Source organism: Acomys russatus, chromosome 9, assembly GCF_903995435.1.
Source record: "Acomys russatus chromosome 9, mAcoRus1.1, whole genome shotgun sequence".
NCBI lineage: Eukaryota > Metazoa > Chordata > Mammalia > Rodentia > Muridae > Acomys > Acomys russatus.
Genome location: NC_067145.1, coordinates 57,694,165 through 57,715,883, shown reverse-complemented (window position 1 = coordinate 57,715,883; position 21,719 = coordinate 57,694,165). Strand labels below are relative to the sequence as shown.

At 46.3% G+C, this 21,719-nt stretch overlaps 1 protein-coding gene across 1 annotated transcript in view; it reads right to left on the bottom strand.

Moving 5' to 3' along the window:
- Sfmbt2 (Scm like with four mbt domains 2) overlaps positions 1-8,107 on the bottom strand; it is a 71,652-nt gene extending 63,545 nt beyond the window's left edge. The window contains exon 1 of the mRNA XM_051151395.1: positions 7,871-8,107. The gene's annotated coding sequence lies outside the window, so the exon portion shown is untranslated. The remainder of the gene's footprint in view (positions 1-7,870) is intronic.
- Between the last annotated feature and the right edge of the window lie 13,612 nt (positions 8,108-21,719).

Genomic DNA, 21,719 nt, shown 5'->3' with positions numbered 1-21,719 from the left:
GTCTATTGGCAAAGTGCTTGCGACACAAACACAAGGAAGTGAAGCATGGCTCATGGCGGCTGCGGCAGCAGCATGGCTCATGGCGGCACACTCCAGTAATCTCAGGACTCAGGAGGTACTGACAGTTGGTCCCTGGGGCTTGTTGGTTAGCCAGTTTAGTTTAATCCATAAATTCCAGGACAGTGGAAGAGGCTGTTTTAGAAACAGGAAAAGCAGCTAAGCCATGCTGGCACATAGTTGGGAGGCAGAGGCAGGCAGATTTCTAGGAGTTCCAGGCCAGCCTGGTCTACAAAGTGACTCCAGGACAGCTACACAGAGAAACCCTGTCTCAGTAAAAGCAAACAAACAAACTAACAAACAAACAACAACAACAACAAGACGAAGAATACCAGAAGAGTGACTCCCTCAGGCCTACATGTGCGCTCTACCCCCCCCCCACTCCCATCCACCCCACCCCACCCCCTGCCCCGCGAGCACTTCTCCATCCTCCCTCTTCCTCCCCAACAAGGAAATGTGGAAATCTACTAAGCCATTAGTGCGGCTCCCGATTTTCATTGCAGCACGTAGGAGAAGGCGGAGGCAACAAGACTCCCAAGAGTTCAAGGCAAGCCTCTGCCACAGAATAAGGTCCTTTCTCCAACAAACAAAATAAAAGATAAAGGAAGACCACAACACAATAGGAAGAGTGTGGCTGGCAGACAGCAGATGCTTAAATCAGCAACTGTTAGACTAACAGCAATTTTTGAGCAATCAGATTCATGCAGGATTCACTCATCTCGGGGTCGGGTCCTCAGATCTGGATGTCCTCTGTCAACGTGACCTGGTGCTCATCTCAATTACGATGAACCGGAGGAGCCTTTGCAAGAACGAGCACTGGGCGACATAGCTGCCTCCAGTAACACAATTCAGTACATGCACTAGTTTTGATCAAATGTAGGGAAAAGAAAACAAAATGACTACATCTACCAGAGAGCAGAGGAGGCACAGTTTGATATCTCTTTTTCTCAGGAAATAAAACTGCGTGGGGAGGAGAAAAGAAATTCGCAGAATAAAAACTTACCAGTGTTAAGTAAAAGGAGGTGGCCTGTATACTTGAACAACGCCGAAAACACACTGATAACCGGACCGATTTCCGCCTCTCTGGTGCTTCACGGGAATCTTCTAGAGCCCCTCCTTTCCCCTCCCCCAGTAAGACCATTGGGTGTGTGATGAACTAATACAGGATGAAACCAAATAAGGAGAAAGAAGGAAAGGATGGAGGGAGGGAGGGATTGGGGGGTAGGGAAGGGAAGGAGGGAGGGAGGAAGGAAGGAAGGAAAGAGAGAAAGAGAAAGCGAAAGAGAAAGAAGGCGGGCAGGCCGGCAAGCTAGTTAGTTAATTGAAGACTAGGCTTCATATAGGATGCAGATATACGTATGTGCCCGCAAGATGGTTCAGCAGATAGAATCCTCTGCTGCACAAGCCTGACCATCTGAGTTTGACTCCCTGGAGCCCATAGGGGAAAGGAGAGAGCTGACTCTGGAAAATTGTCCTCTGACCTTCACACAACGCATGTATGCACACACTAATAATGATAATAAACAGAAACCCTAAAATATTTAAACCCCATCACCCCTTCCCCCTGAAAAGCTCCGAGTCACCTTTCTTCAATCATTGCACTGACAACGCTTGCTCTATTTTACAAATGTTTTAACAATTTACAAATTATTGTACAAATGTTCTACTCATTTTTTCCAGAAAAAAAAAATCAGAAAAACATAAATGGACTTTTTTTTCTTTAGTCAGTGTGTGAAACATATAAGAAATCATATAAGTCACACATTAGTCGGTGTGTAATCATATAAGAAAAGCCACTGGTGGTGTTATGGTTGGTATATAAACTGATGCCCCCTGCTGCCACCTCCCTACCCCCCATCCCCCCACCCCCCCCCCCGCCATGACAGACTCATATATTCAAGGGATGACCCTCAGTAGAGAAGAGGCTTAGTAGGAGAAATTAAGTCACTGGGGTCATGTTCCTGGGAGCTGTCTCTTGTCCTACACCCTCACCCCCTCGCGAGGCTCTCACCATCATGACGTTTTTTGTCTGACCGTGGGCCCCAAAACAAGAGTCTAGGTTTATAGATACAAACCTCCGAAACTGTGAGCTGAAATATAACTCTCTCCTTTTATGTCAGACATTTTGTCTGACATAAGTGGTGAAAAGTCTAGTTATCACGGGGTTCATGTCTTACATAAGACATAACTATCAATTTGGGTGGCATTTTGTCACTTTTAACTCATTGCTCTTGGACAACCGAGTGGCCAGTGTGAGGACAGCATCTTTTCAGAAGAAAGCTGAACTGGCACTGTGAATATACATTACTCCTGTTAGCTGTTAGGCTCACAGTTCTATCCAGAGTCTCTCTTCACAATACACAATATATTAGCAATATACTAACTCTCTTGTTTATTTCTTTAGTAAGAAATTATTTTTGCTAATTGGCAATTAAGAGCACTTGCTGCTCTTGGAGAGAGCTAAGGTTCCGGCACCCACACGGTGCCTCACAACCACCTGTAACTCTAGTTCCAGGGCATCCAACCCCGTCTGGCCTCCACAGAATGCACGCTCATGATACACAGATATACACGAAGGCAAAACACCCATTTGCATTAAATAAATACATAAGTAAAAGAACTGCCCTGATCTTACAAAGGCTGGGCTGCCCAGTGCCCAAACCCAAAGACTAAAAACAGAAAGCTTTGAGTCACCTGGTGAAGAGTGAACACTTTCTCATGGGTTACCAATAAGCCTTAGACATCAAGATACAATAGAGACATTAGCCAAGGCAGTCCGAGTACACTCCACCAGGTCTGGGATAGGGCACACACAGTGATTTTTGTAAAGGTCCCTTTTAGACCTAGCAATAAGCAGACAAATCAAACCGGGCATTTCTTCAGGAGGTGCAGTGAAAGAAACCTCACAAACCCCAGCCTGAGCACGACTTTCCAGAGCAGAAATGAAAACAAGGCCTCATGTGGCTTTTACGTCACTGAACAATAGCAGCACTTATTTCTGCATAGTGGCCTACAACCCACCAGCTGCTCTCAGACCTTATGTCACACAACTGTCACCTAAAGCCAGTTGTGTTTTACTACACTTTGGGGATGTGAAGCCTGAGCATCACTTGAGCGTGTTAGCACAGACAGACTGTGTCACAGCCTTTGTCTCTTTGTTTCTGGTCCCTCGTGGTTAACACGGACATACTGAGTCAGGCTCCAGGCTGATGGCCTTGTGTAGAGAAGACTCAGTGAGGTAACTACATCCATGCCAGGTCACAGAGCCCAGCAGATCTATCTCTGAAAGTAGAGGCCAGGCCTCCTACCTTTTCCCTCTCTCCTCCTGCCAATGATTTTCCTTATAAACAAACTAGGCAAGTTATCAAACTGAACACACAGGACAACCCCCTGGTTCCGTTGCAGCAAGTATAATGCCCCCTCTTTCCGTTACAGATCAGAGACAGCAAGCTGCTAGTAAGGCAATATGGGTATAAGATTCAGGGGTGTGGCATACAAAATATATTCTGAATTACAAATTTCACTATCGTCTTGGTCCAAGACAAATGTCCTTTTGAGCCCTGCAGGTCTCTATACAGACAAAAGTCTCAAGTCCTGAAATACAAAGAGATAAATGTTATCCAAACTGACCATACCAAAATGGAGGGCATTTAAACCTCACAGTAGACCTTTCTTGTTCAAGACAAACTTTTTAAAAAGACGGAATTCTGATATCTGAACACAAACTTGAAGACTTAAGTGTGGGCCCAGAGAGTTTGGATCTGTGGTGGGGCAAGGACTTTACATTCAAAAGCATAGTAGACTAAGTAAACTGAACTGAGTGCATTCAGGCTCAGCCCAGAGCAATGCTAACACCTCCTGTTGCTTCCCAGAGTTCTTTGGGGGCATTATTGCCATGAAGAACAAAAAGAAAAAAGAAAAAGGAAAACCGGCATTTCAGCTAAAATGTGCAGAAAAGGAATTTGATGAACATACTCAGTAAAGGTTTTGATTGAGGAGAAAGGAAGGAAGGAAGGAAGGAAAGAAGGAAGGGTCTTGAGATCTCTGGGATTTCTGTTTTGTTTTGCTACATCAAGAATCATGGAACGTGTTATTTATACATACAAAAGGCTTTTTTTTTTTAAATGTAGTCTATGATATATCTCACCCTAGATACCTCTTGCCCTAGCTGACTGTGTGAGCTTCATGGTCTAAGTGCCCCCATGGAGACAGGGAACACTCAGTTTGTCACAGAAGCAGATCCAGGCTAGCATTTACAGAGCAGCAGGTCACTGGCGCTGCTTCTTCTAAGATCCGCACAGCCCAGGTGCCCTTGAAGCCCATTTCCACCCACGGTACTTGACACCGGCATAAGAAGGAGCCTTGCAAGCACTGGAACTTTGCTAAGTGCACAAAGGGCCTTTTTCCTGCCTCTTGAAGGTGGGTGGGTTGGTAGGTTCCCAGGTGAAAGCTAAGATAAAGATCCAAAGGGCATTTCTTTATGGCTTGGAGGGGCCCAGGCAGTGCCAATTTAATCCTGTGGTGGAAGAAAGTTGCAGATGTTTGTCTCAAAGAAGGGATGGCCAACAATTCCTTCAAAACATCAAAGTCCCTCCCTATTCCCCACTACCAAACAGCTCAACCTCGGCCTCCCCAGAATACATATATCCTAATAGAACCTCAATCCATTCATTTGGTGTAGTTCTTTGATAATGGTTTACAATCTAAGGGCAGTGGGCCCTGGTCCAAAAGTAGCTTCCCACCAGGGGCCAAGATCTTCCTTCCTTCCAAGTTAACATCTGCAAGCCGGACACATGGAGAAAAGGGGGAGCTAATGAGAATGGAGTAAAACTCCGTGGGACTGGGCCAAGGGTGCACAAGTGTCCTTAGCCCTTCCTGGAATCCCACATAATCCCTCCAATCCTCAATATCCCTAAAATTCAAAAAGTGAAATTGAGAAGTTTGGGCACTGTCCCTCCTCAGGGACCAGCCTTTCCTGGCTTTGCCTCTGAACTCCTGGATGCTGCACTGAATGCAAGAAGCAGCCCTCACCCTGGGGATCTCCCTCAGACTTTTTTTGGGGGGAGGGGGAGGGTTCCGATAGGGTTTCTCTTGAAGTCCTGGCTGTCCTGGAATCGCTTTGTAGACCAGGCTGGCCTCGAACTCACAGAGATTCGCCTGCCTCTGCCTCCTGAGTGCTGGGATTAAAAGCCTGCGCCACCACGCAGGCGTCTCCCTCAGTTTTAGGCGCAAAGGTCCCCATATGCCAGTCACTGGAGTGCCCCAAGTCCCTTCTGTGTACAGCTGCTCGCGTGCACCACCTTAGTTCCTCCCTCTTCCCCCCCCCCCACCCCCCGGCTCCCATGAAAAAGGAACACTTGGGCCCTGCGACCATCCTGTGGGAAATACTTTGGAATTAACTGGACACTCGCTTTCATGGCCCGACCCGGTGCAAAATTGTGGGTTTCCAAAGTCTTGGGGTGAGCAGCGCCCTCCTCAGCGGCAACGGCAGGAGAAAAAGGGGAGGGAACCATGCTTGAAATCGCAGTGTATAAACACAGAACCATTTTGTGCCTGTTCCCACCTCCACGGAGCCCAGTGATGTCCCCCGAGGGCGCATCTAAGCGCAGGCTGGGAGTGCCGGGCAGCACCGCATGCTCCGCTTGGAAAGATGAAAAGCTTCAAGTCCGGCTCAGAAGGAGGGAGATGTAACCAGCTGTGGGACCTCTATCCCCTGTCTTCCACCCACCTGACTCCGCGAGAGGACTGGATCCCCGGATTTTGCCGAGTCTCACTGACCCGAGAAAATGACCCTCTAGCTCCCTGCAACTGCCTGGTGACCACGTTGTCGCAGTAACTACAGACCTGGCCAGTGTCGTGTTTTTTTATTCCAATCCTATCAAATGCGTTCTCGACCTCGACCTTGTGCTTTCACATTCGCAGGCGGAATAATGTCCTCACAGACCAGCCCTCTCCAGAAACCACGAGCGACCGGCACGTGGCTCACGCCCACTCTCCTCCTAGGGTCTTTTCCGCTGGACCCGCTGCGCTAGCCTACTCCTCTGCAGCGTCATGGACACGGGCGACCCCTGTCGGGGACCCCTGTTCCCAGCTGAGTGGTTTGTTTGTGGGTTTTTTTTCGGGTTTAGGTTTGCTGTCTTTCTTAAGAACCCCCTCCCCCCGGGAGTGGCTCCAATTTTGTCTCCAAACTCCACTTCTAGACCTTCCCACACTTATCCAGACCCCCGATGCAGATGCTCCCTCAGCACTCCAACTTCCATACACACCCCAAAACTACAGCCCAGTCCTGCGCCCCTACCCGTGGAGGGCGCCACTCTCACAGCAGTCTGACGGAAACCCCAAACTAAGCTAGGGACGATTTCTTCTTAAAATGCACTCCCCACCTCTCACCTGGTTTAGAAACGAAAAGGCGGAAGTAACCTGGCAACTCTTCAGGCTGACCTTTACCTGCCTTTTGCTGGGAGGTCCGTGCTTCCACGTGCTACGCAAGCCTCGACCCAGCTGCCGCCCCCCCCCCCCGCGCCGCGCGCCAAAAAAAAACCTCTCGCCTTTACAGAGAGTGCAGGAAAACACGAGTCTAGCTGTAAATGTGGCACATTCCTAATCTCCAAGGCACACAAAATCCCATTGACTGCACGCAGCCCTACTGATTGCACTGAATACCCTGGACAGTTAGTCTTTTTAATAAGCACCTCCTCGCTCCGCCTATTCGACGCAGGATCATACACTGAGGGAGAAAGAAAACACATCCCCTAGAAAAGCGAAATTAATCATTCCCTCTGCCCTCGTGTGTTTTACACCTCGTGTCAGCAGTTTGTCACGTCAGACCGAGGCAGGGTCTGGTTCCGAGAGACTCACACACACGTTGGCGTGGGGGAGGGGGGGTCTCGTTAATACACACCCTAGCGACTGCACATACAGACTTGTACAGGGTTCCCCAGGCGTACACAAGAGGGAGTTGCGCTTGGATGCTCTCGCCCTGGCCCAAGGCACCCCTTCACCCTGAATCCTCTAGTAATGGACTTGATACAGATAAACCACGGAAAAAACTGAAACAGCTCGCTCCACCTCTTTTTTCCTATTTAATTCGCTAAAGCAGCTCCTGGAGTAACCAACGAGAGTCGAAACTAAGGCGTGGCCACTTCAGTTGGGTTTTTTCCCACCTCAAAACCTTTATTTTCAGTTTTTAAAAGCCACCTTAGCCCGCCATATTGGAACTAGCACGGTGTCTAAAGACTCCTTCCCCGCTGCTGTAGCGCTTCCAAGAAAACACAAGTATGGACTGGGCCGGGGACGTGTGTCCTACCACTGCAAATCAACCACTTCCCACCCCCAATGGTCTCCCTTTTCCAGCCTAATCCCCTTCAGCCGCTCCAGATCAAAATTTAAAAAAAAAAAAAAAAATCAAGCAGTTCTTATCGCCGCTTTTTTTTTAAAAGAGGATTTCAGCAAGACACACGCACATAAAAATAAATAAATAAAACTCTAGAGCTCTACTGGGTTACAAATTCTGAAAAGAGGCAGGATGAAGGTATCCAAGAAAGGCCCAAGTGACAGGACATTACTTTAAAAGGTGATTAAAAAAATAAAAATAAAAAAACGAACAAAAAGATCGTCCTTGCTAGAGCTCGGTCCGAAACTACTATTGACAATTTCAATTCCGCTGCACAAGGCAAATGTTTCCAATGCGGCGATTCCAAATGTCGGCGCGATTTTGGAAACAGCCCCCACCCCACTCTAGCCGATTTCCAATTCCCCACCACCAGTACCACCACCTTCTTCCCTCCAGCCCTCCAAACCTCCAAATACACACCAAAAGAGGGAGATCCCAGCGCCGAGGAGACGCGGGAACGCGGAGTAGGTGGCAGAGGCGGCTGCGTCTCTAAAAGGAGTGCACAAACGAGGAAGGTGGGCGGCGGGAGGGAACAGACTGCACCCGGAGGAGGACTCGGTCACTTTGCAACTCCGGACAGACTCCCGCAAGGCCTGGCTTTTCAGAGCCGGGAGTCAGAGGGAAGGGGGTGGGGTAAGGAAAAAAAAATGACAACCCAGAGCGCGGAGAGGAGTTAGAGGCTTCGCTCAAGTGCTGCTCATTTCCTTTCCAGCCCCTGCTCTTCGGTTTTTCTCCTCCTTCCTCCCCAACCCCCCGCCTCCCCCACCTCCACCCAGGCTGGTTCGAGCTTCCTTCTTTAAGGAGGGGGGGGCGGACTAAACTGGAAAAAAGACGCCTTTCGGCGCACTCAACCTGCGGGCCAGAGATCTGCTTGCCGGCCCGGTTGGACGAGGGGGACAGTGTCTGGGGCGGCGCCCTACCTGACGAAGTTTATCCTGCCCCGGATAGTGGAGCCTGGCCCCAGGGTGCAACTGAAGTGGGCGCCGATCCGGCTTACCCGCCCTCTTTCGAGCACTAGCTCTTTACACGCCGCCTCCCTAGCGCGCCCGCTCGGGTCCTCCAGCTCCCACTACAGCCTCATTCCAATATGGCATCCTCTCTATGCGCATGCCCGGCACTCTTTTTTAAGATTTCTCTCTTTCTCTCTGTACAGCGAACTCCTTCAACGACCTTTTTCCAGCGCTTGCAAAATGTCTCAAGCCAATTAGCCTGCTGTTCATGGTAGATTCCTTCTTCTGCCCACAACGTGACTCCCTCCAACCCCCATGCTCCTGCAAACGTAGACACCTCCCCCCCAGCAAGCACAGTCTTCGCCACGCGGCCCCCTGGGGCCAGCGCCCTTCCCTCCTTTCCTTCAACTCCCTCCATAAGTGCTCGTTAGAAACTTCACGTCGCAAGCATTCCCCAACACCCATTTGCACCGCCAACCGGACTAACGCCTCAATTACTCCGCTGCTGGTTTGTTTTCTGGGTTTGCAATTCCCCTGGTCAACCCAGTGCACAAACTTGTGGTTTACCCGTCCAAGAGCTTTCGAAGTGGTGACCCCAAGAACAAAATCGATGGTCCTTCCGGGCCTGCCCCACCCTGCCCTTTGTGTTTTTCTACCAAGATTCTCAGGTCTCCTGCCCTTGAGGGGGGAGGGCAGAAGAGCTCTGGAAGAGGTTGTGTGTGGAAGCATACTACGCGCTGAAAACTGTTCGGACTGTCGGGGAGATCTACCAGCTGCGGTCTACTAGGATGCGTGATGCAAAGCTCGCCAGGCTTCTCGCGGAACACCTGGCTAGGATGGGTTCCCATAGGGTGGGGATTCCCTGGCCCAAAAGAGGTCCTGCACGATCTACAGGAGTGCGGAGGAAGATCCGCCTGGTCCCCGGGATCAGACCGCACTTAGTCCCAGGTGTGGCGGGAAGACTGAAGCGTTTCCCCGGCTTTAGCCGCAATTGCTGGACGGAGCACAACGAAATGTCCCCGGTGCGGAAGAGCTGGCGATGCTCAGGTAGACAAGATCCGCGGGTTATGAAGCTGGGAAACAGTAGGAAGGTGATAGTTTAGAGCAAAATACAGACATGATTGTTCAGTCTTTGCCTTGGCAATCCTGGGTAGAAATTCCCCCACTCCCCAGTTTACTATTGCCCTTGTTTCTCTTATACCACGCTCTGAAAAACGACCTCATGCTGGGATTTTTTTTTTTTTTTAATCACCTGCCCTGAAATATATTCTCATGGGTGGTTCCCTAAGAAGTGCTGAAGGCTAAGGACTACCTATGGAGTGAAGGGGCCTGAGGCAAACCATGCGCGGAAGAGATGAGGCTTTTCTGGAAGAACCAGGAAGGGATGTGCCCAGAAACGCCTCTATTGGACCTCCGGACAAAAAAAAAAAAAAAAAAAAACGGCGTACGAAGGTCATAGACTTTGGGCAGGAGGGAGGTCACAAGATACTGAGCAGTGCCCGTCTGGGGAGATCCTATTTCCTTAACATTTTGGAGAAGTTTTTAGATCTAAAGTGCCTCAGCTTGCCCACAGACCTCCACTTAGTAAGTGAGCCATCTAAGACCCAGAAGCACACAGTCACTCAGTTATCAGTACTTGCTGAGGTTCTCCTTTTAATCTTTAGCCCGAGTTTGCCACTTCTGTAGCTTACCAGTGCCCCAACTTTTAGGGACACCAAACCATAGTTCTGAGCCCACGCCCTTTAAGGTCACTGATGGGCAGAGACTCCTCAAAACAACCGAATCGGGTCCATACGCATTATCCACGCCACCTTCCCCGACAATTGCCTCCTTCAGCATCCGGAGGTGGTTCCAGGTGATGAATCCGAGGATTCTAGAATGTACGTTTTAGCACTGGGTCTCAAAATCCCCAGACAACTTTTTTTCTCTCATTCAACATACAGTAGAGTATCCAAGGACAGGTGGGAAAGAGATTCAAAGTCATCTTTAGAGACTTAGACCGCACAAGTCCCAACCTGTGCTTCTGTCCTGGAGACAGTGGCTAAGGTCCTGTCCTTTCCCCCAAATGCAAAGCACTCTTGGACCGGAATAGCCCGGAGCTCACCCTGGGTCCTCCAACTCCCCAAAGCAGCTGGCGGTGGCAGCCCCGGGCGCCCTAGGCGGCAGGACTCCATTGTGCGTCCCAGACCGCCCACCTAGCTCCCAGCTTCCCTACGGGACTTCCGGGCCGCTCTTGTTTGGAAGGAAATCAAATTTTACCAGTCCATCAGCCATGTGACTTGAGTTGTAACCAACATGTGTGCAGGATCTAGGACATATTTACTGTTTTTAAGTCATGATTGCCCACAGAACGTTATTCCATCAAAATCTTAGAACACACACCCAATTGTTTTACCTGATTCTCCAAGGTAATTAAGCAATCTCTTTAGATGATTGATATGCAGATCTACATTATATAACTTTGCCCATGGATCTAAAATAAACGGCGCGGTGTTATATTTATTTATTTATTTATTTACTATTTACTAATCTGCCTGCCGTGATTAAGAAATAAAGGCATTGCGCTGCCTCAGCACACAGTGGCTGTGTTGTTTACACAACGAACTTCAATGATGTTACAGCGAACTGTTTTAACGTGCAGTTTTTTTTTTACTTTTGATTCATTCTTTGCACATGATGTTTTTTAATGTTCTTTGGCTTCCTTGTTTGTTTGTTTGTTTGTTTTTAACCCACTTCCCAGTATTCCCTTTTATTCAAGGACACCAACGAGGCAAATGAAAAGTAATTAGCAGATTCTCTCAGGCAATTAAAGTGACCCCTTCATCCCACTCCAAGACTTCCTAACTTCCATTTTCATTTCACAAGGATAGTCTTTAGCAATTTGGGAATCCAAGTGTGAGGTCAACCCCAAATCCATAAAACAGTAACCAAAACATTGCCAAAAATAAACAAGCAGTGAAAACTTCTTAACTTTGAAAAAGAGACTTTTTTTCAAAGTAAAGACAAATTGCACTCCAAATCAAAAAAGGTCATGTTAAGTCTCATGATTAATATAACATTTCTCCCTGTATCATTAATACTTACTGAAAATCTTCCTTCAAATGAGTCTTTGAGAGCACTCAATAAAGGTGCTATTGCATTCCTAAATTCTGAGTAAGTCATGCATTTAACCACTGTGTTAAAATATTTTAAGTTAGTTTTGTTAACTGTGAAATATCCATATGCGCTTCCATTTCCTTGATGACATGGAAGAAAATTAGAAAGTTCACAGACAAAATAGTTGCTCCATTCTGTTCTGTACATTTCTAAGAATCTCGTCATGACAACTCCTGGAGTTAAAAAAGTGTGTGTCTATATTTATATTAGAGACATACAGTAGCTTAAATCTTGTTGCATTCTATAAATAAATAAATAAATGCCAGTTATTTGCTGAGCCACATCCAGTCTTTACAGTATCACTTCCTTCAAAGGAAAAAAAAAACACTTTCCAGAAACAATTTGTATGTGAATATTCTTTAAAAGAATGAAGTCATGAAAGCGCACATCACAGCAGAAGAGCTAACAGCCAAAACCAATATTTGACAAATGTGTGCAATCTTCTCTTTCCTGGGACCTTTACCCAAAAACTTGTTTTTCTCTTAGATCACATAAGAGAAACTTTCTATTAGCCTCCTAACTCACCAAGTCTAAACTAACTCTCTCTCTCTCTCTCTCTCTCTCTCTCTCTCTCTCTCTCTCTCTCTCTCTCTCTCTCTCTCTCTCTCTCTCTCTCTCTCTCCCTCCCTTTAAAAAAATCTTTTATTAGCACTAAAGTACTTGGCCAAAGTACCAGGAGTCAAATGACCTTGGTGCCTGCTTCATCATTAATTATCTGTGGGACCTCTGGGAGTCCAGTGACCTCTCTCCCTCCTGTACTTTTCCCCAGTAGGTAAAATAAAGGCATTGGGTTAGATGTTCCTTAAAAGGCTTTTAAGACTCCAAAGTTTATCTAGAGATCTGCTTTACCCCATAGCCACAAATTGCTTTCTTTAATATTCTAACGTTATCTCTGCAAGTTCCATATAGGGCAAAGTATAAACTCAGGTAGATGGGCGGGCGGGGGGGGGGGGTCGATCACAGAGAGGAAAGAAGAATGGAGTGCTCATGTCTGTGGTCTTCGCCACCTCACTGTGCAGGGAAGGTTGTCTTTGGATCATATTTCTTGCTTTCTGGGCTTCTGTTCCACTCTCGCCACTACCATGTGAGTTTTACCTTACCTCCAACAATGTCCAGGGTTGAGATGAGTGTGCTAACCATGAAGGCGACTATGAAAAATAGCTGGAGAAAGAAAGCGTGCTCATGTGGCTAAAGACTTAGCAGGGCAGCAGTGGCCTTTAATCCCAGCACTTGGGAGGCAGAGGCAGTTGGATCTCTGTGAGTTCAGGGACAGCCTGGACTACTGAATGAGTTCCAGGACAGACAGGGCTGTTACACAGAGAAATACTGCCTAGAAAAAACAAAAGATAAAAATTTAAAAATAAGGTATTAGTGTATGCAATATAGTGATGTCCACAAACATTTAACAACCTCTCATACGTTTCTAGAAAATTCAGAGACTCGTTATTGCTATGCCTACTTGTATAATTTCAAGGCATTTCAGGTTTCATTGGCAAGATTTTAAAAATTAAGAACATACACAAACTATTTTAACAGAGCATGGTGCCAGACACTCGGGGGACATGAGCTGAAAGAGCTAACAGCTTTCTTACAGAATGCCAGTCTGGACTAAGGGCTTCTTTCTCCACTGAGGAAAATCCTTCTGACAAGTATCCCTAAGAACTTTAACAGCTCGCAGGGCACACAGTAACACATCCAAGTGGTCAGTGAGACACACATCGTACTTCCTAAGGTTTTCTCTCAGAGAGCTTGTTTCCTGTGCTGAAGCCTCAGATCTAGCCATTTGGAGAGACAGACTCCATGGGTGAAGTTTTGGTAGCTTTTTCTTTTTCTTTTTTTTTTTTTAGTTATTTGAGACAGGCTTTCTCTTATAGTCCCTGGCTGTCCTGGACTTGCTTTGTAGACTAGGCTGGCCTCGAACTCACAGAGATCCACTTGCCTCTGAGTGCTGGGACTGCCAAGTCCGCGGGTTTTTGTTTTTGTTTTTGTTTTTTTCCTTTGTGACAGAATTTCTTTTAACGTGGGCTAGCCTTGAACGCACTTATACACCAGAGGATGATGAGTGCTGGCAAGCAACACCACATCTATTTTTAGTGGGGTTCAAGGGATCAAACCCAATGCCTTCTGAATCTTAGGCAAGCACTCTACCAACTAAGCCATATCCCCAGCCTCAAGTGGGGTATTCCATACCTATTTTATCCCCAGTTACTCTTCTAGGCATGTTCTTATATATAACAGCATTGAATAAGTACTAGTTGGTACCATGTATAACATTGCTTTCAAAGGGTTTTAAGAAACATTGTAAACACCTATTCCTTGATATGCAATCTGAATTCCAACTCTCTGTCACTGTACATGAAAACCCCCTGTAATTTTTTTTAATTGGAAGATGGTATTTTCTGGAGCCACTAGCATTCTTTAACCCAACATTTTAATGAGCAAAGGTATTGAACACATACGGGTACACATGGACACACACACACCACACTGGTACAGGTCAGGGATATGGCTTTTGTCTCTAGAACAGTCCTTCCTCTGTGTAAGTTAACTGGCCTGAATGAGGTCAGATTTGGCACTATGCAAGGGTGTACAGTCCCATTGGACATGTAATGTAAAGTAAGCTAAGCAGATTGAAACAAGCAGACAAAATCCAACATCAAAAATTGATTTCATGCATGCACATAGTGGGTCACTTCAGTGACAAGGAGCCCACTATTGTAGTGAGTGCCCAGCTATGGAGTACAGATGTTGTCACTGTGTAAGTCTCTAAATGACCATATAACAGAATAAATAATTATCCTCATGGTCAAAGAACTAGAGCTACAAAGCCTTGCTCTGCAGTGCCATCTACTGGAAGCAAATACTGATTGTCTTTGATCTTTTTTTTTCTTTTCCATTAATTAATTGATTTATTCACTTTACATTCTGATCACAGTCCCTCTCTCCTCTCTTCCCAATCCCCTCACAGACACCCCTCCCCCATTCTCCCCTCTCCTTCTCCTCCGAGGTCCCCCATAGATACCAACCCACCCTGGCACAATGAGTCCCTGCAGGACTAGGCACCGCTCTCCCACTGATGCCAGGCAAGGCAGGCCAGGTAGGGGAATGGGATGCAAAGGCAGGCATCAGAGAGAGAGGGACCCCATTCCAGTTGTTGGGGGACCCACATGAAGACCAAGCTGCCCATCTGCGACATATGTGCAGGGGGCCTAGGAGCAGTCCATGGGTGTTCTTCGGTTGGTGGTTCAGTCTCTGTGAGCCCCCATGGGCCCAGGTTAGTTGACTCTGCAGGGCTTCTTGTGGCATCTTTGACACCTCCGGCTCAATCAGTCATCCCCCAACTCTTCCATAGGGTCTTTGAATTTTTTTTAAGTAGTCTTTTTGTTATTATTTGTTTGGTTTTAAGAGAAAGGACATTGGCGAATATAGACAGTAGTTAGGGAAAATGTAGGTCCTGGCTATGTTTAATGGGAGATAATGCATGGACAACTCTGTGTATAAGAAGCTGAAATATCATCCTATCAAATCATTCACCCTTTAAGTGTTAGGCATATAGAGTACTTGGATGTTCTTTAAAAAGAAAATTACTTCCAATTTTCAAAATGAATCATTCAAACTAGTTCTTTAGGAGAGTACTATTTTTTTTTACCAGCCATTTAAGAATTTTAAATATTTGTAAGTGCCCATGAAATGAGTATCTTGTTAAGTCCTGGAGGTGCCAACCCTATGTTCACACGTGGAAAGGAAAGAACTCTCCCAAAGTTTTCATAAGCCAATTTATCAAAGAGGTAAATGTTTATAGTTAGATCTCTTTGTTTGTTTTGTTTTTGTTTGTTGTTTTTTTTTTTTTTTGAGACAGAGCTTCTCTGTGTAGCCCTGGCTGTCCTGGACTCGCTTTGTAGATCAGGGTGGCCTTGAACTCACAGAGATCCACCTGCCTCTGCCTCCCAAGTGCTAGGATTAAAGGCGTGCGCCAACACTGCGCCGACATCGCCGACGCTGCTGCCCGATTTATAGTTAGATCTGGAAGAATGTGAAGCAATGAAAACTAAAAACAAGGCTCAGGTTGTGACTCAGCAGAAGAGAGTCAGGGAGCACTAGGCCCACGGTTCAGTTCCCAGCACCAGGAACAGGCAGCAACAACAACCTGTGCTCACACCTACTCACTCAACAACACTTACTGAAGGCCTCCCACGGCCTAGACGACCTTGCCCTGGATCTGGAGTCCAGCAGCTGAAGTTTTGCTGTGCAGTCCTCACATCTCATTAAGGAGAAACCAAAGGCAAGCAATTCCACAACATGCCACATGGGGGTTCACAACATGGGAAGGAAGAAAAAAAACATAGAAAGTGACAGTAAGAGAAAGAGGTAGGGCACTTCACAAGGGAGGAGGTTTGGAAATTGGCATTTGAGAGAAGCGTGGGAGTAGCCATGACTACAGATGCCCTGGGGCTGTCTTGACTGTGTTTGAAAGGAAGAATTACATAAAAGTTGGATGATGCTGGTTCAAGCACATGAGCATAAACTGTTAACTTTACCTGCTGAATCAAGCAATGTGTTCAGAATGCAAGATGAGAAACCATGTATTTCTCCTTCCTTCCTTCCTTCCTTCCTTCCTTCCTTCCTTCCTTCCTTCCTGTATTATACAGCCAAGGATGTCCTCCTGCCTCTACCTGATATAGGCTAGGATGGCAGATTTGGAGCAGCCCATCTGTTTTGTGTAGTGTTAGGGATTGAACCTAAGATCTCCTGCATGCTAGGCAACCACGCTGCCAAGTGGACAGCCCTCCCTTTTTAACTTGATAATGAACTGAATTATCAAGAATCAAAGAAAACCATAGAAATGTTATTATGAACCTAGAAATGAATCAAATAAAAATCTCCAAATTAAAAATTAATATTGGGTCATATAAATGTGAGCAAATGATCTCTTTTTGCCTTAGCTGGTCCTTGGGCAAAGTGACACCTAGAGATAGCTGTCCCCATCCTTTCCTTCAGGAGCATTATAATGTTTGCTCTAATAAGTAAGTTGTTCGTTATTCATATTGCTAAGTGTGATACCGCTTGCTTTTGTCTTGGGGCTGTATACTATCTTTAATGTTGATTTCAGATGTGTGTGTTATTTTAGATGCGGTGTTATTTCAGATGTGTGTAGGTAGGGGAGCAACTTACAAGGGTCAGTCCTCTCCTTCTACAGTGGGGAACTGAGCTCAGGTCACCAAGTTGGGCAGCAAGCACCTTTACTGGCTGAGGGGATTTGCCAGCCTGTAGATGACATTTCTTGTTATTCTTTTGCAAGTGTGTCTTTCACTGAGATAGCAGAAAAAGAGAAAGTAGAAAACAAGAAGGGAAATTTGTAAAATCAAAAAGTCCTGTGAGATAAAAATATTCTCATCTCCTTTATTCTACTTTTTTATTATAATTTTGTTTGTTTGTTTGTTTGTTTGTTTGTTTGTTTGAAACAGGGTTTCTCTGCATAACCTTGGCTGTCCTGGAGTCGCATTGGAGACCAGACTGGCCTCGAACTCACAGAGATCTCCGCCTGCTTCTGCCTTCTGAGTGCTGGGTTTAAAGGTGTACGCCACCACCGCCTGGCTTCATCTCCTTTTATAATCTTCATTCTATGAAATAGAAACCATGTTGAATGAACCAATATTTCCCACTTTGGATAGCCACCAGGCATTTTTTAAATTCTTTCTGCATGTAAAATGACTAAATAAGTTAATTAATGGAAAAGAAAAAAGATCAGTTGTGAGGAAAATTATCAGGTATGTATGTCTGTGCGTTGTATGTGGGGTGGGTATTCATGTACAGGGCAGAAGCAGACTTGCTCTATCATTCTCACCAGTAATCTCTTGAGTCAGGGTTGGTAATGAGTAAACCCGAGAGAGAGAGAGAGAGAGAGAGAGAGAGAGAGAGAGAGAGAGAGTCTACTGTTTCCTCCATCGCCTTTCACAGCACTGGGGTTACAGTTACAGATTCTTTAGGTGGTGTTGGGGATTTGAACTTGGTTTCTCACGCTTGTGCAGCAAATGCTCTTATCTGCTGAGTCATTGCCCAGATAACTTTTTATTAGTGAAAACACACATATCCAAAGATCACAGCCTGAGCCTGATGGTTTTTTTAAAAATAATTTATTTTATGTACATTGGTGTTTTGCCTGCATGTATATGTCTGTCTGTGTGGGGGTGTCGGATCTTGGAATCACAACAATTGTGAGCTCTGCCATGTGGGTGCTGGGGATTGAACCTGTGTCCTCTGGAAGAGCAGTCAGTGCTCTTAATGCTGAGCCATCTCTCTAGCAGCAACCCCCCCAACACCCAAGCCTGATGTTTACCTAGGTAATTTGTTCTTCAAAGAGGCTCAGGAAATGTTTGCAATGTAAGGTCAAGACTTTGGCCTGAACGTCACGTCACGTATGGGCTGATACCTCCTTCCCTGTTCTGTAAACAAGTGTAGTATTATCCCTTGTAAGAATACGTGGAAAGAGTTCAGTCCTCTGTCTTTCCTTAGCTTCTCAGAAGAAAGAGCACAGATCAGATTTGGGATTGTTTGTTTTGTTTTTTTGAGACAGGGTTTCTGTGTGTAGTCCTGGCTGTCCTGGACTCACTTTGTAGACCAGGCTGGCCTCAAACTCACAGAGATCCACCTCCCTCTTCCTCCCAAGTGCTGGACGCCCTGCCAAGCAAGTTTATTTACATGGTTTCCAAGTGACCTATGGGCTCCATAAATGCAAGGCTTACACTTGAAGTAATTTACTTGGTGTGTGTCACTGGAAAGACAGAGGGTGGATCCTACCAGGAGGGAAGGTGACAGCAATGGGTTGCTGGTGCCTTTCATAAGAGCACTACTTTTATCAGCTGGATATCAGCAACATAGTCATCTGGAGGGCGCAGACCTTTGGGTGACTCTCAGTTGGAAGAACACAAGATGCTGCGGGTCTTTCTCAGGGCAATTTTCTTCCCTTCTCAGCTACAAAAAAAATGATACACTTTGGAACCCTTGGTTTTTATTGTTGCTGCTGCTGCTGCTGCTGCTATTGCTACTACTACTATTACTATTCTGGAAATTGAACCAAAAAGCTTTTACAAGCTTTCTACCACTGACTTATACCTCCAGCCTTCTTTTTACTTTATTATGGTTTATTAGGGTTTCTCTGTGTAGCCCTGCCTGTCCTGGACTCTCTTTGTAGACCAGGCTGGCCTCAAACTCACAGCAATCCTCCTGTCTCTGCCTCCTGAGTGCTGGGATTACAGGCATGTGCCACCATGCCTGACTTTATTTTATTATTTTTATTGTTTTAGTTTTTGAAAAAATGCCTCTTTGTGTAGACCAAGCTGGCTCCAAACTCACAGAGATCTATCTATCTCTGCCTCCCAATGCTGGGATAAAGGTATGTGCCACCAGATCTGGTTTCGTGTAGTTCTAGGAATGGAACCCAGGGCTTTCCGCATGGTAGACAGGCATTTTAGCCACTAAGCCGCTCACCCAAGCCTTACTTTTTTCTTTTTTCTTTCTTTTCTTTTCTTTTTTTTTTTAGATTAATCTCACTAAATTGCTTGTGATGGATTTCATTTCCCTCTGTAGCTTGGAATGACCTAGAATTTAGACTCATCCTGGTTGAGCCTCCTGTGTAACTGGAATTAGAGACCCTTGGTCTCTGCCCCACCACGAGCCACTCTCAACAGCGTCCTTGTTACTCTGCCTTGAGCCTTGGTTCTGGAAGCCTGTTGTAAGGACACGTGCTGGAGCAATGGCAGCTCCATCTCAAACCAACTTTGACAGTAGCATCATAAGATGGCACATCGTAAGTTGAATGTACGCCTGGCCAAGCACACTGAACAGAAACCGTTCCAAGGTGCAGTCACTTAACTCAGAACCATGACCCACAGCCTTCCTTACTTGGGCCATGAGGAAGACTTTTATCCACTCATGTTTTCATAGCTCTTACCAGGCGATCTTTACTTTTGAGCTGCCCTCCAATGTAATGGCCTCCTCTATCATTCTAGTGTAGAAAATCATCTGCTGTGGCCGTGGGAAGGAGGGGAACTTGTCATTTATCTTGAAAGAAAGCCAAGTGAGTGTATGCTCAGACCACTGACTTAGAGTATGTCCTAACTTTATTTCTACTGCTGTGATAAAATACACCCCACACACCACCACCCCCCATCCCCCACCCCCTGATAAAAAGCAGCTAGATGGAGAAAGGGTTTCTTTTAGCTTACCAGGACAGGTCATAGTCCATTCTTGCAGAAGAGTCACAAAGGCAGGATTTTTCATCAGTTAATCATATCACACCCACAGTCAAGAGCAGAGAGAATGAATACATGCATGCTTAGTGGTCAGCTAGGTTTCTCACACAGTTCATAGCTTAACCCCAGGGGAAAGTGCTGCCTTGTCAGGCCGGGTCTTCTCACACAGTTAAGGTAATTAAGAGCAACTGAAGCTCCACCCAAGGACCATGCATGGACTGGACCTAGGCCCCCTACACAGAGGTAGCCAATGCTCAGCTCAGTCCTCAGATGGGTCCCCATAGTAAGGGGAATGTGGACTGTCCCTGACACTGACTCTGTTGCTTGCTTCTTGATCACTTCCCCCTGCCAGGGCTGCCTTGTCAGGCATCAGGGGAAGAGGATGCACTCAGTCCTGCATGTGACTTGATATGCTGGGGTGAGGAAGGCGCCCCTTCTCTGAGGAGTAGGGGAGGGGGTATAGGGAAAAGAGGGAAGGAGGGTGGGACTGGGAGGGGAGAAGGGAGGCAGAGATGTAAAGTGAATAATTAATAAGAAAAAGAAAGGAAGGAAGGAAGGAAAAGACATCTGCAGGCCAACCAGATTGAGATAGCTCCTCACTGAGCCTCTCATTTCAGGTGACTCTACATTGTGTCTCATTGACAACTAAAACTGACCTTTGCAGGATAAAATCAAGGAGCAAATAGATGGACCAACGTTATCAGTCCTAAGCCTATTCTTCTCTCTTCTGCAAAAGTATGAGAGCACAGAGGTTAGGAGATGAGCACAGTCACAGGTGGCCTTGTATGCCAACCAGAGCACACCCCTGTCTCAGGGCCTTTGCATCTCCTGCCATCTCGGCCTGGAGAAATCTTGCTCAGATAGGTACCAGCGTATTCCTTCCTTAACTTCTGTCATGTGCCTCATTCTTAGAGCACTGTATCATAAAACGCTGTCCCCCAGAGCCCCAGACCGCATTTTTATACCTCACAGTACTTAACCATCATCAGTGTTGTACTGCTCTGTCTGTACGGGCTGTCTTTCCCTGTAATCACACTGAGGGAATAGAAAATGCTCATGTTTATAGCTGTATCTGCAGCCCCTAGAACACAGCGGATACACACGTTCCCTGCACACGTGCAGTCCCTAGAACACAACTGGCAAGCACTTAAACGCTTAGCAAATGAAAGCGTCTTGAGCACAGCCGAGGTGAACGCTTCTCACATCGGTTGTACAGATCTGTGCTGTGCATAACCAGGATCAAATCGAGGCTCAACCACCCTCTGGGTCTGCACAATGACACTTGTGACTTCAAGTTCAGCAAGGCATCGCAGGAGTTTATGGGAAAGGAGCTACCATTTGGCCTTATGAAGAAAAAGCACTCTCTTGTTTGATTCCCTTAAAAAAAGATTTGAGACTTGAGTTGCAAAATGCCCTTTTCTGTTTCTGGAAGCTTCCACGCTTCCAAAAAAAATTTTTTTAAAGCTCATATATTCACAGGTCTTCCTTTCTTCCTTCCTTCCTCTTCCATCCCTTTCTTCCCTCCTTCTTTCCTTTTCTCTTCTTCCTTTCCTTCCCTCCCTCCCTCCTCTCTCCCCTCCCTCTTTTCCCTCTTCTCTCTCCCCTCCTTCCTTCCCTTCCTTTCTTCCCCCTCACTTTTTAAACAGATCTCCAGTTATACTGTAGCCTTTCTCCAAGCTTGCATCTGTTACCGTCCTGACTATTATGCTGCACTTAGTGGTTGTCGCCTTGTAGAGAACAGATCTTTAAGATTCGACCAGGCTCTGCCAGAAGCAGGGGGTTGGCAGAGGAGAGGAGCGATAATTGCTTCCCTGCTAACTCAAATCTTCCAGCTCTGCTCTGTGAGAGCCACAGCATTGCAAGAGCAGACACTTCTGCCACTGGCTGACTGAAAGAGCAAGGAGCCTGCAT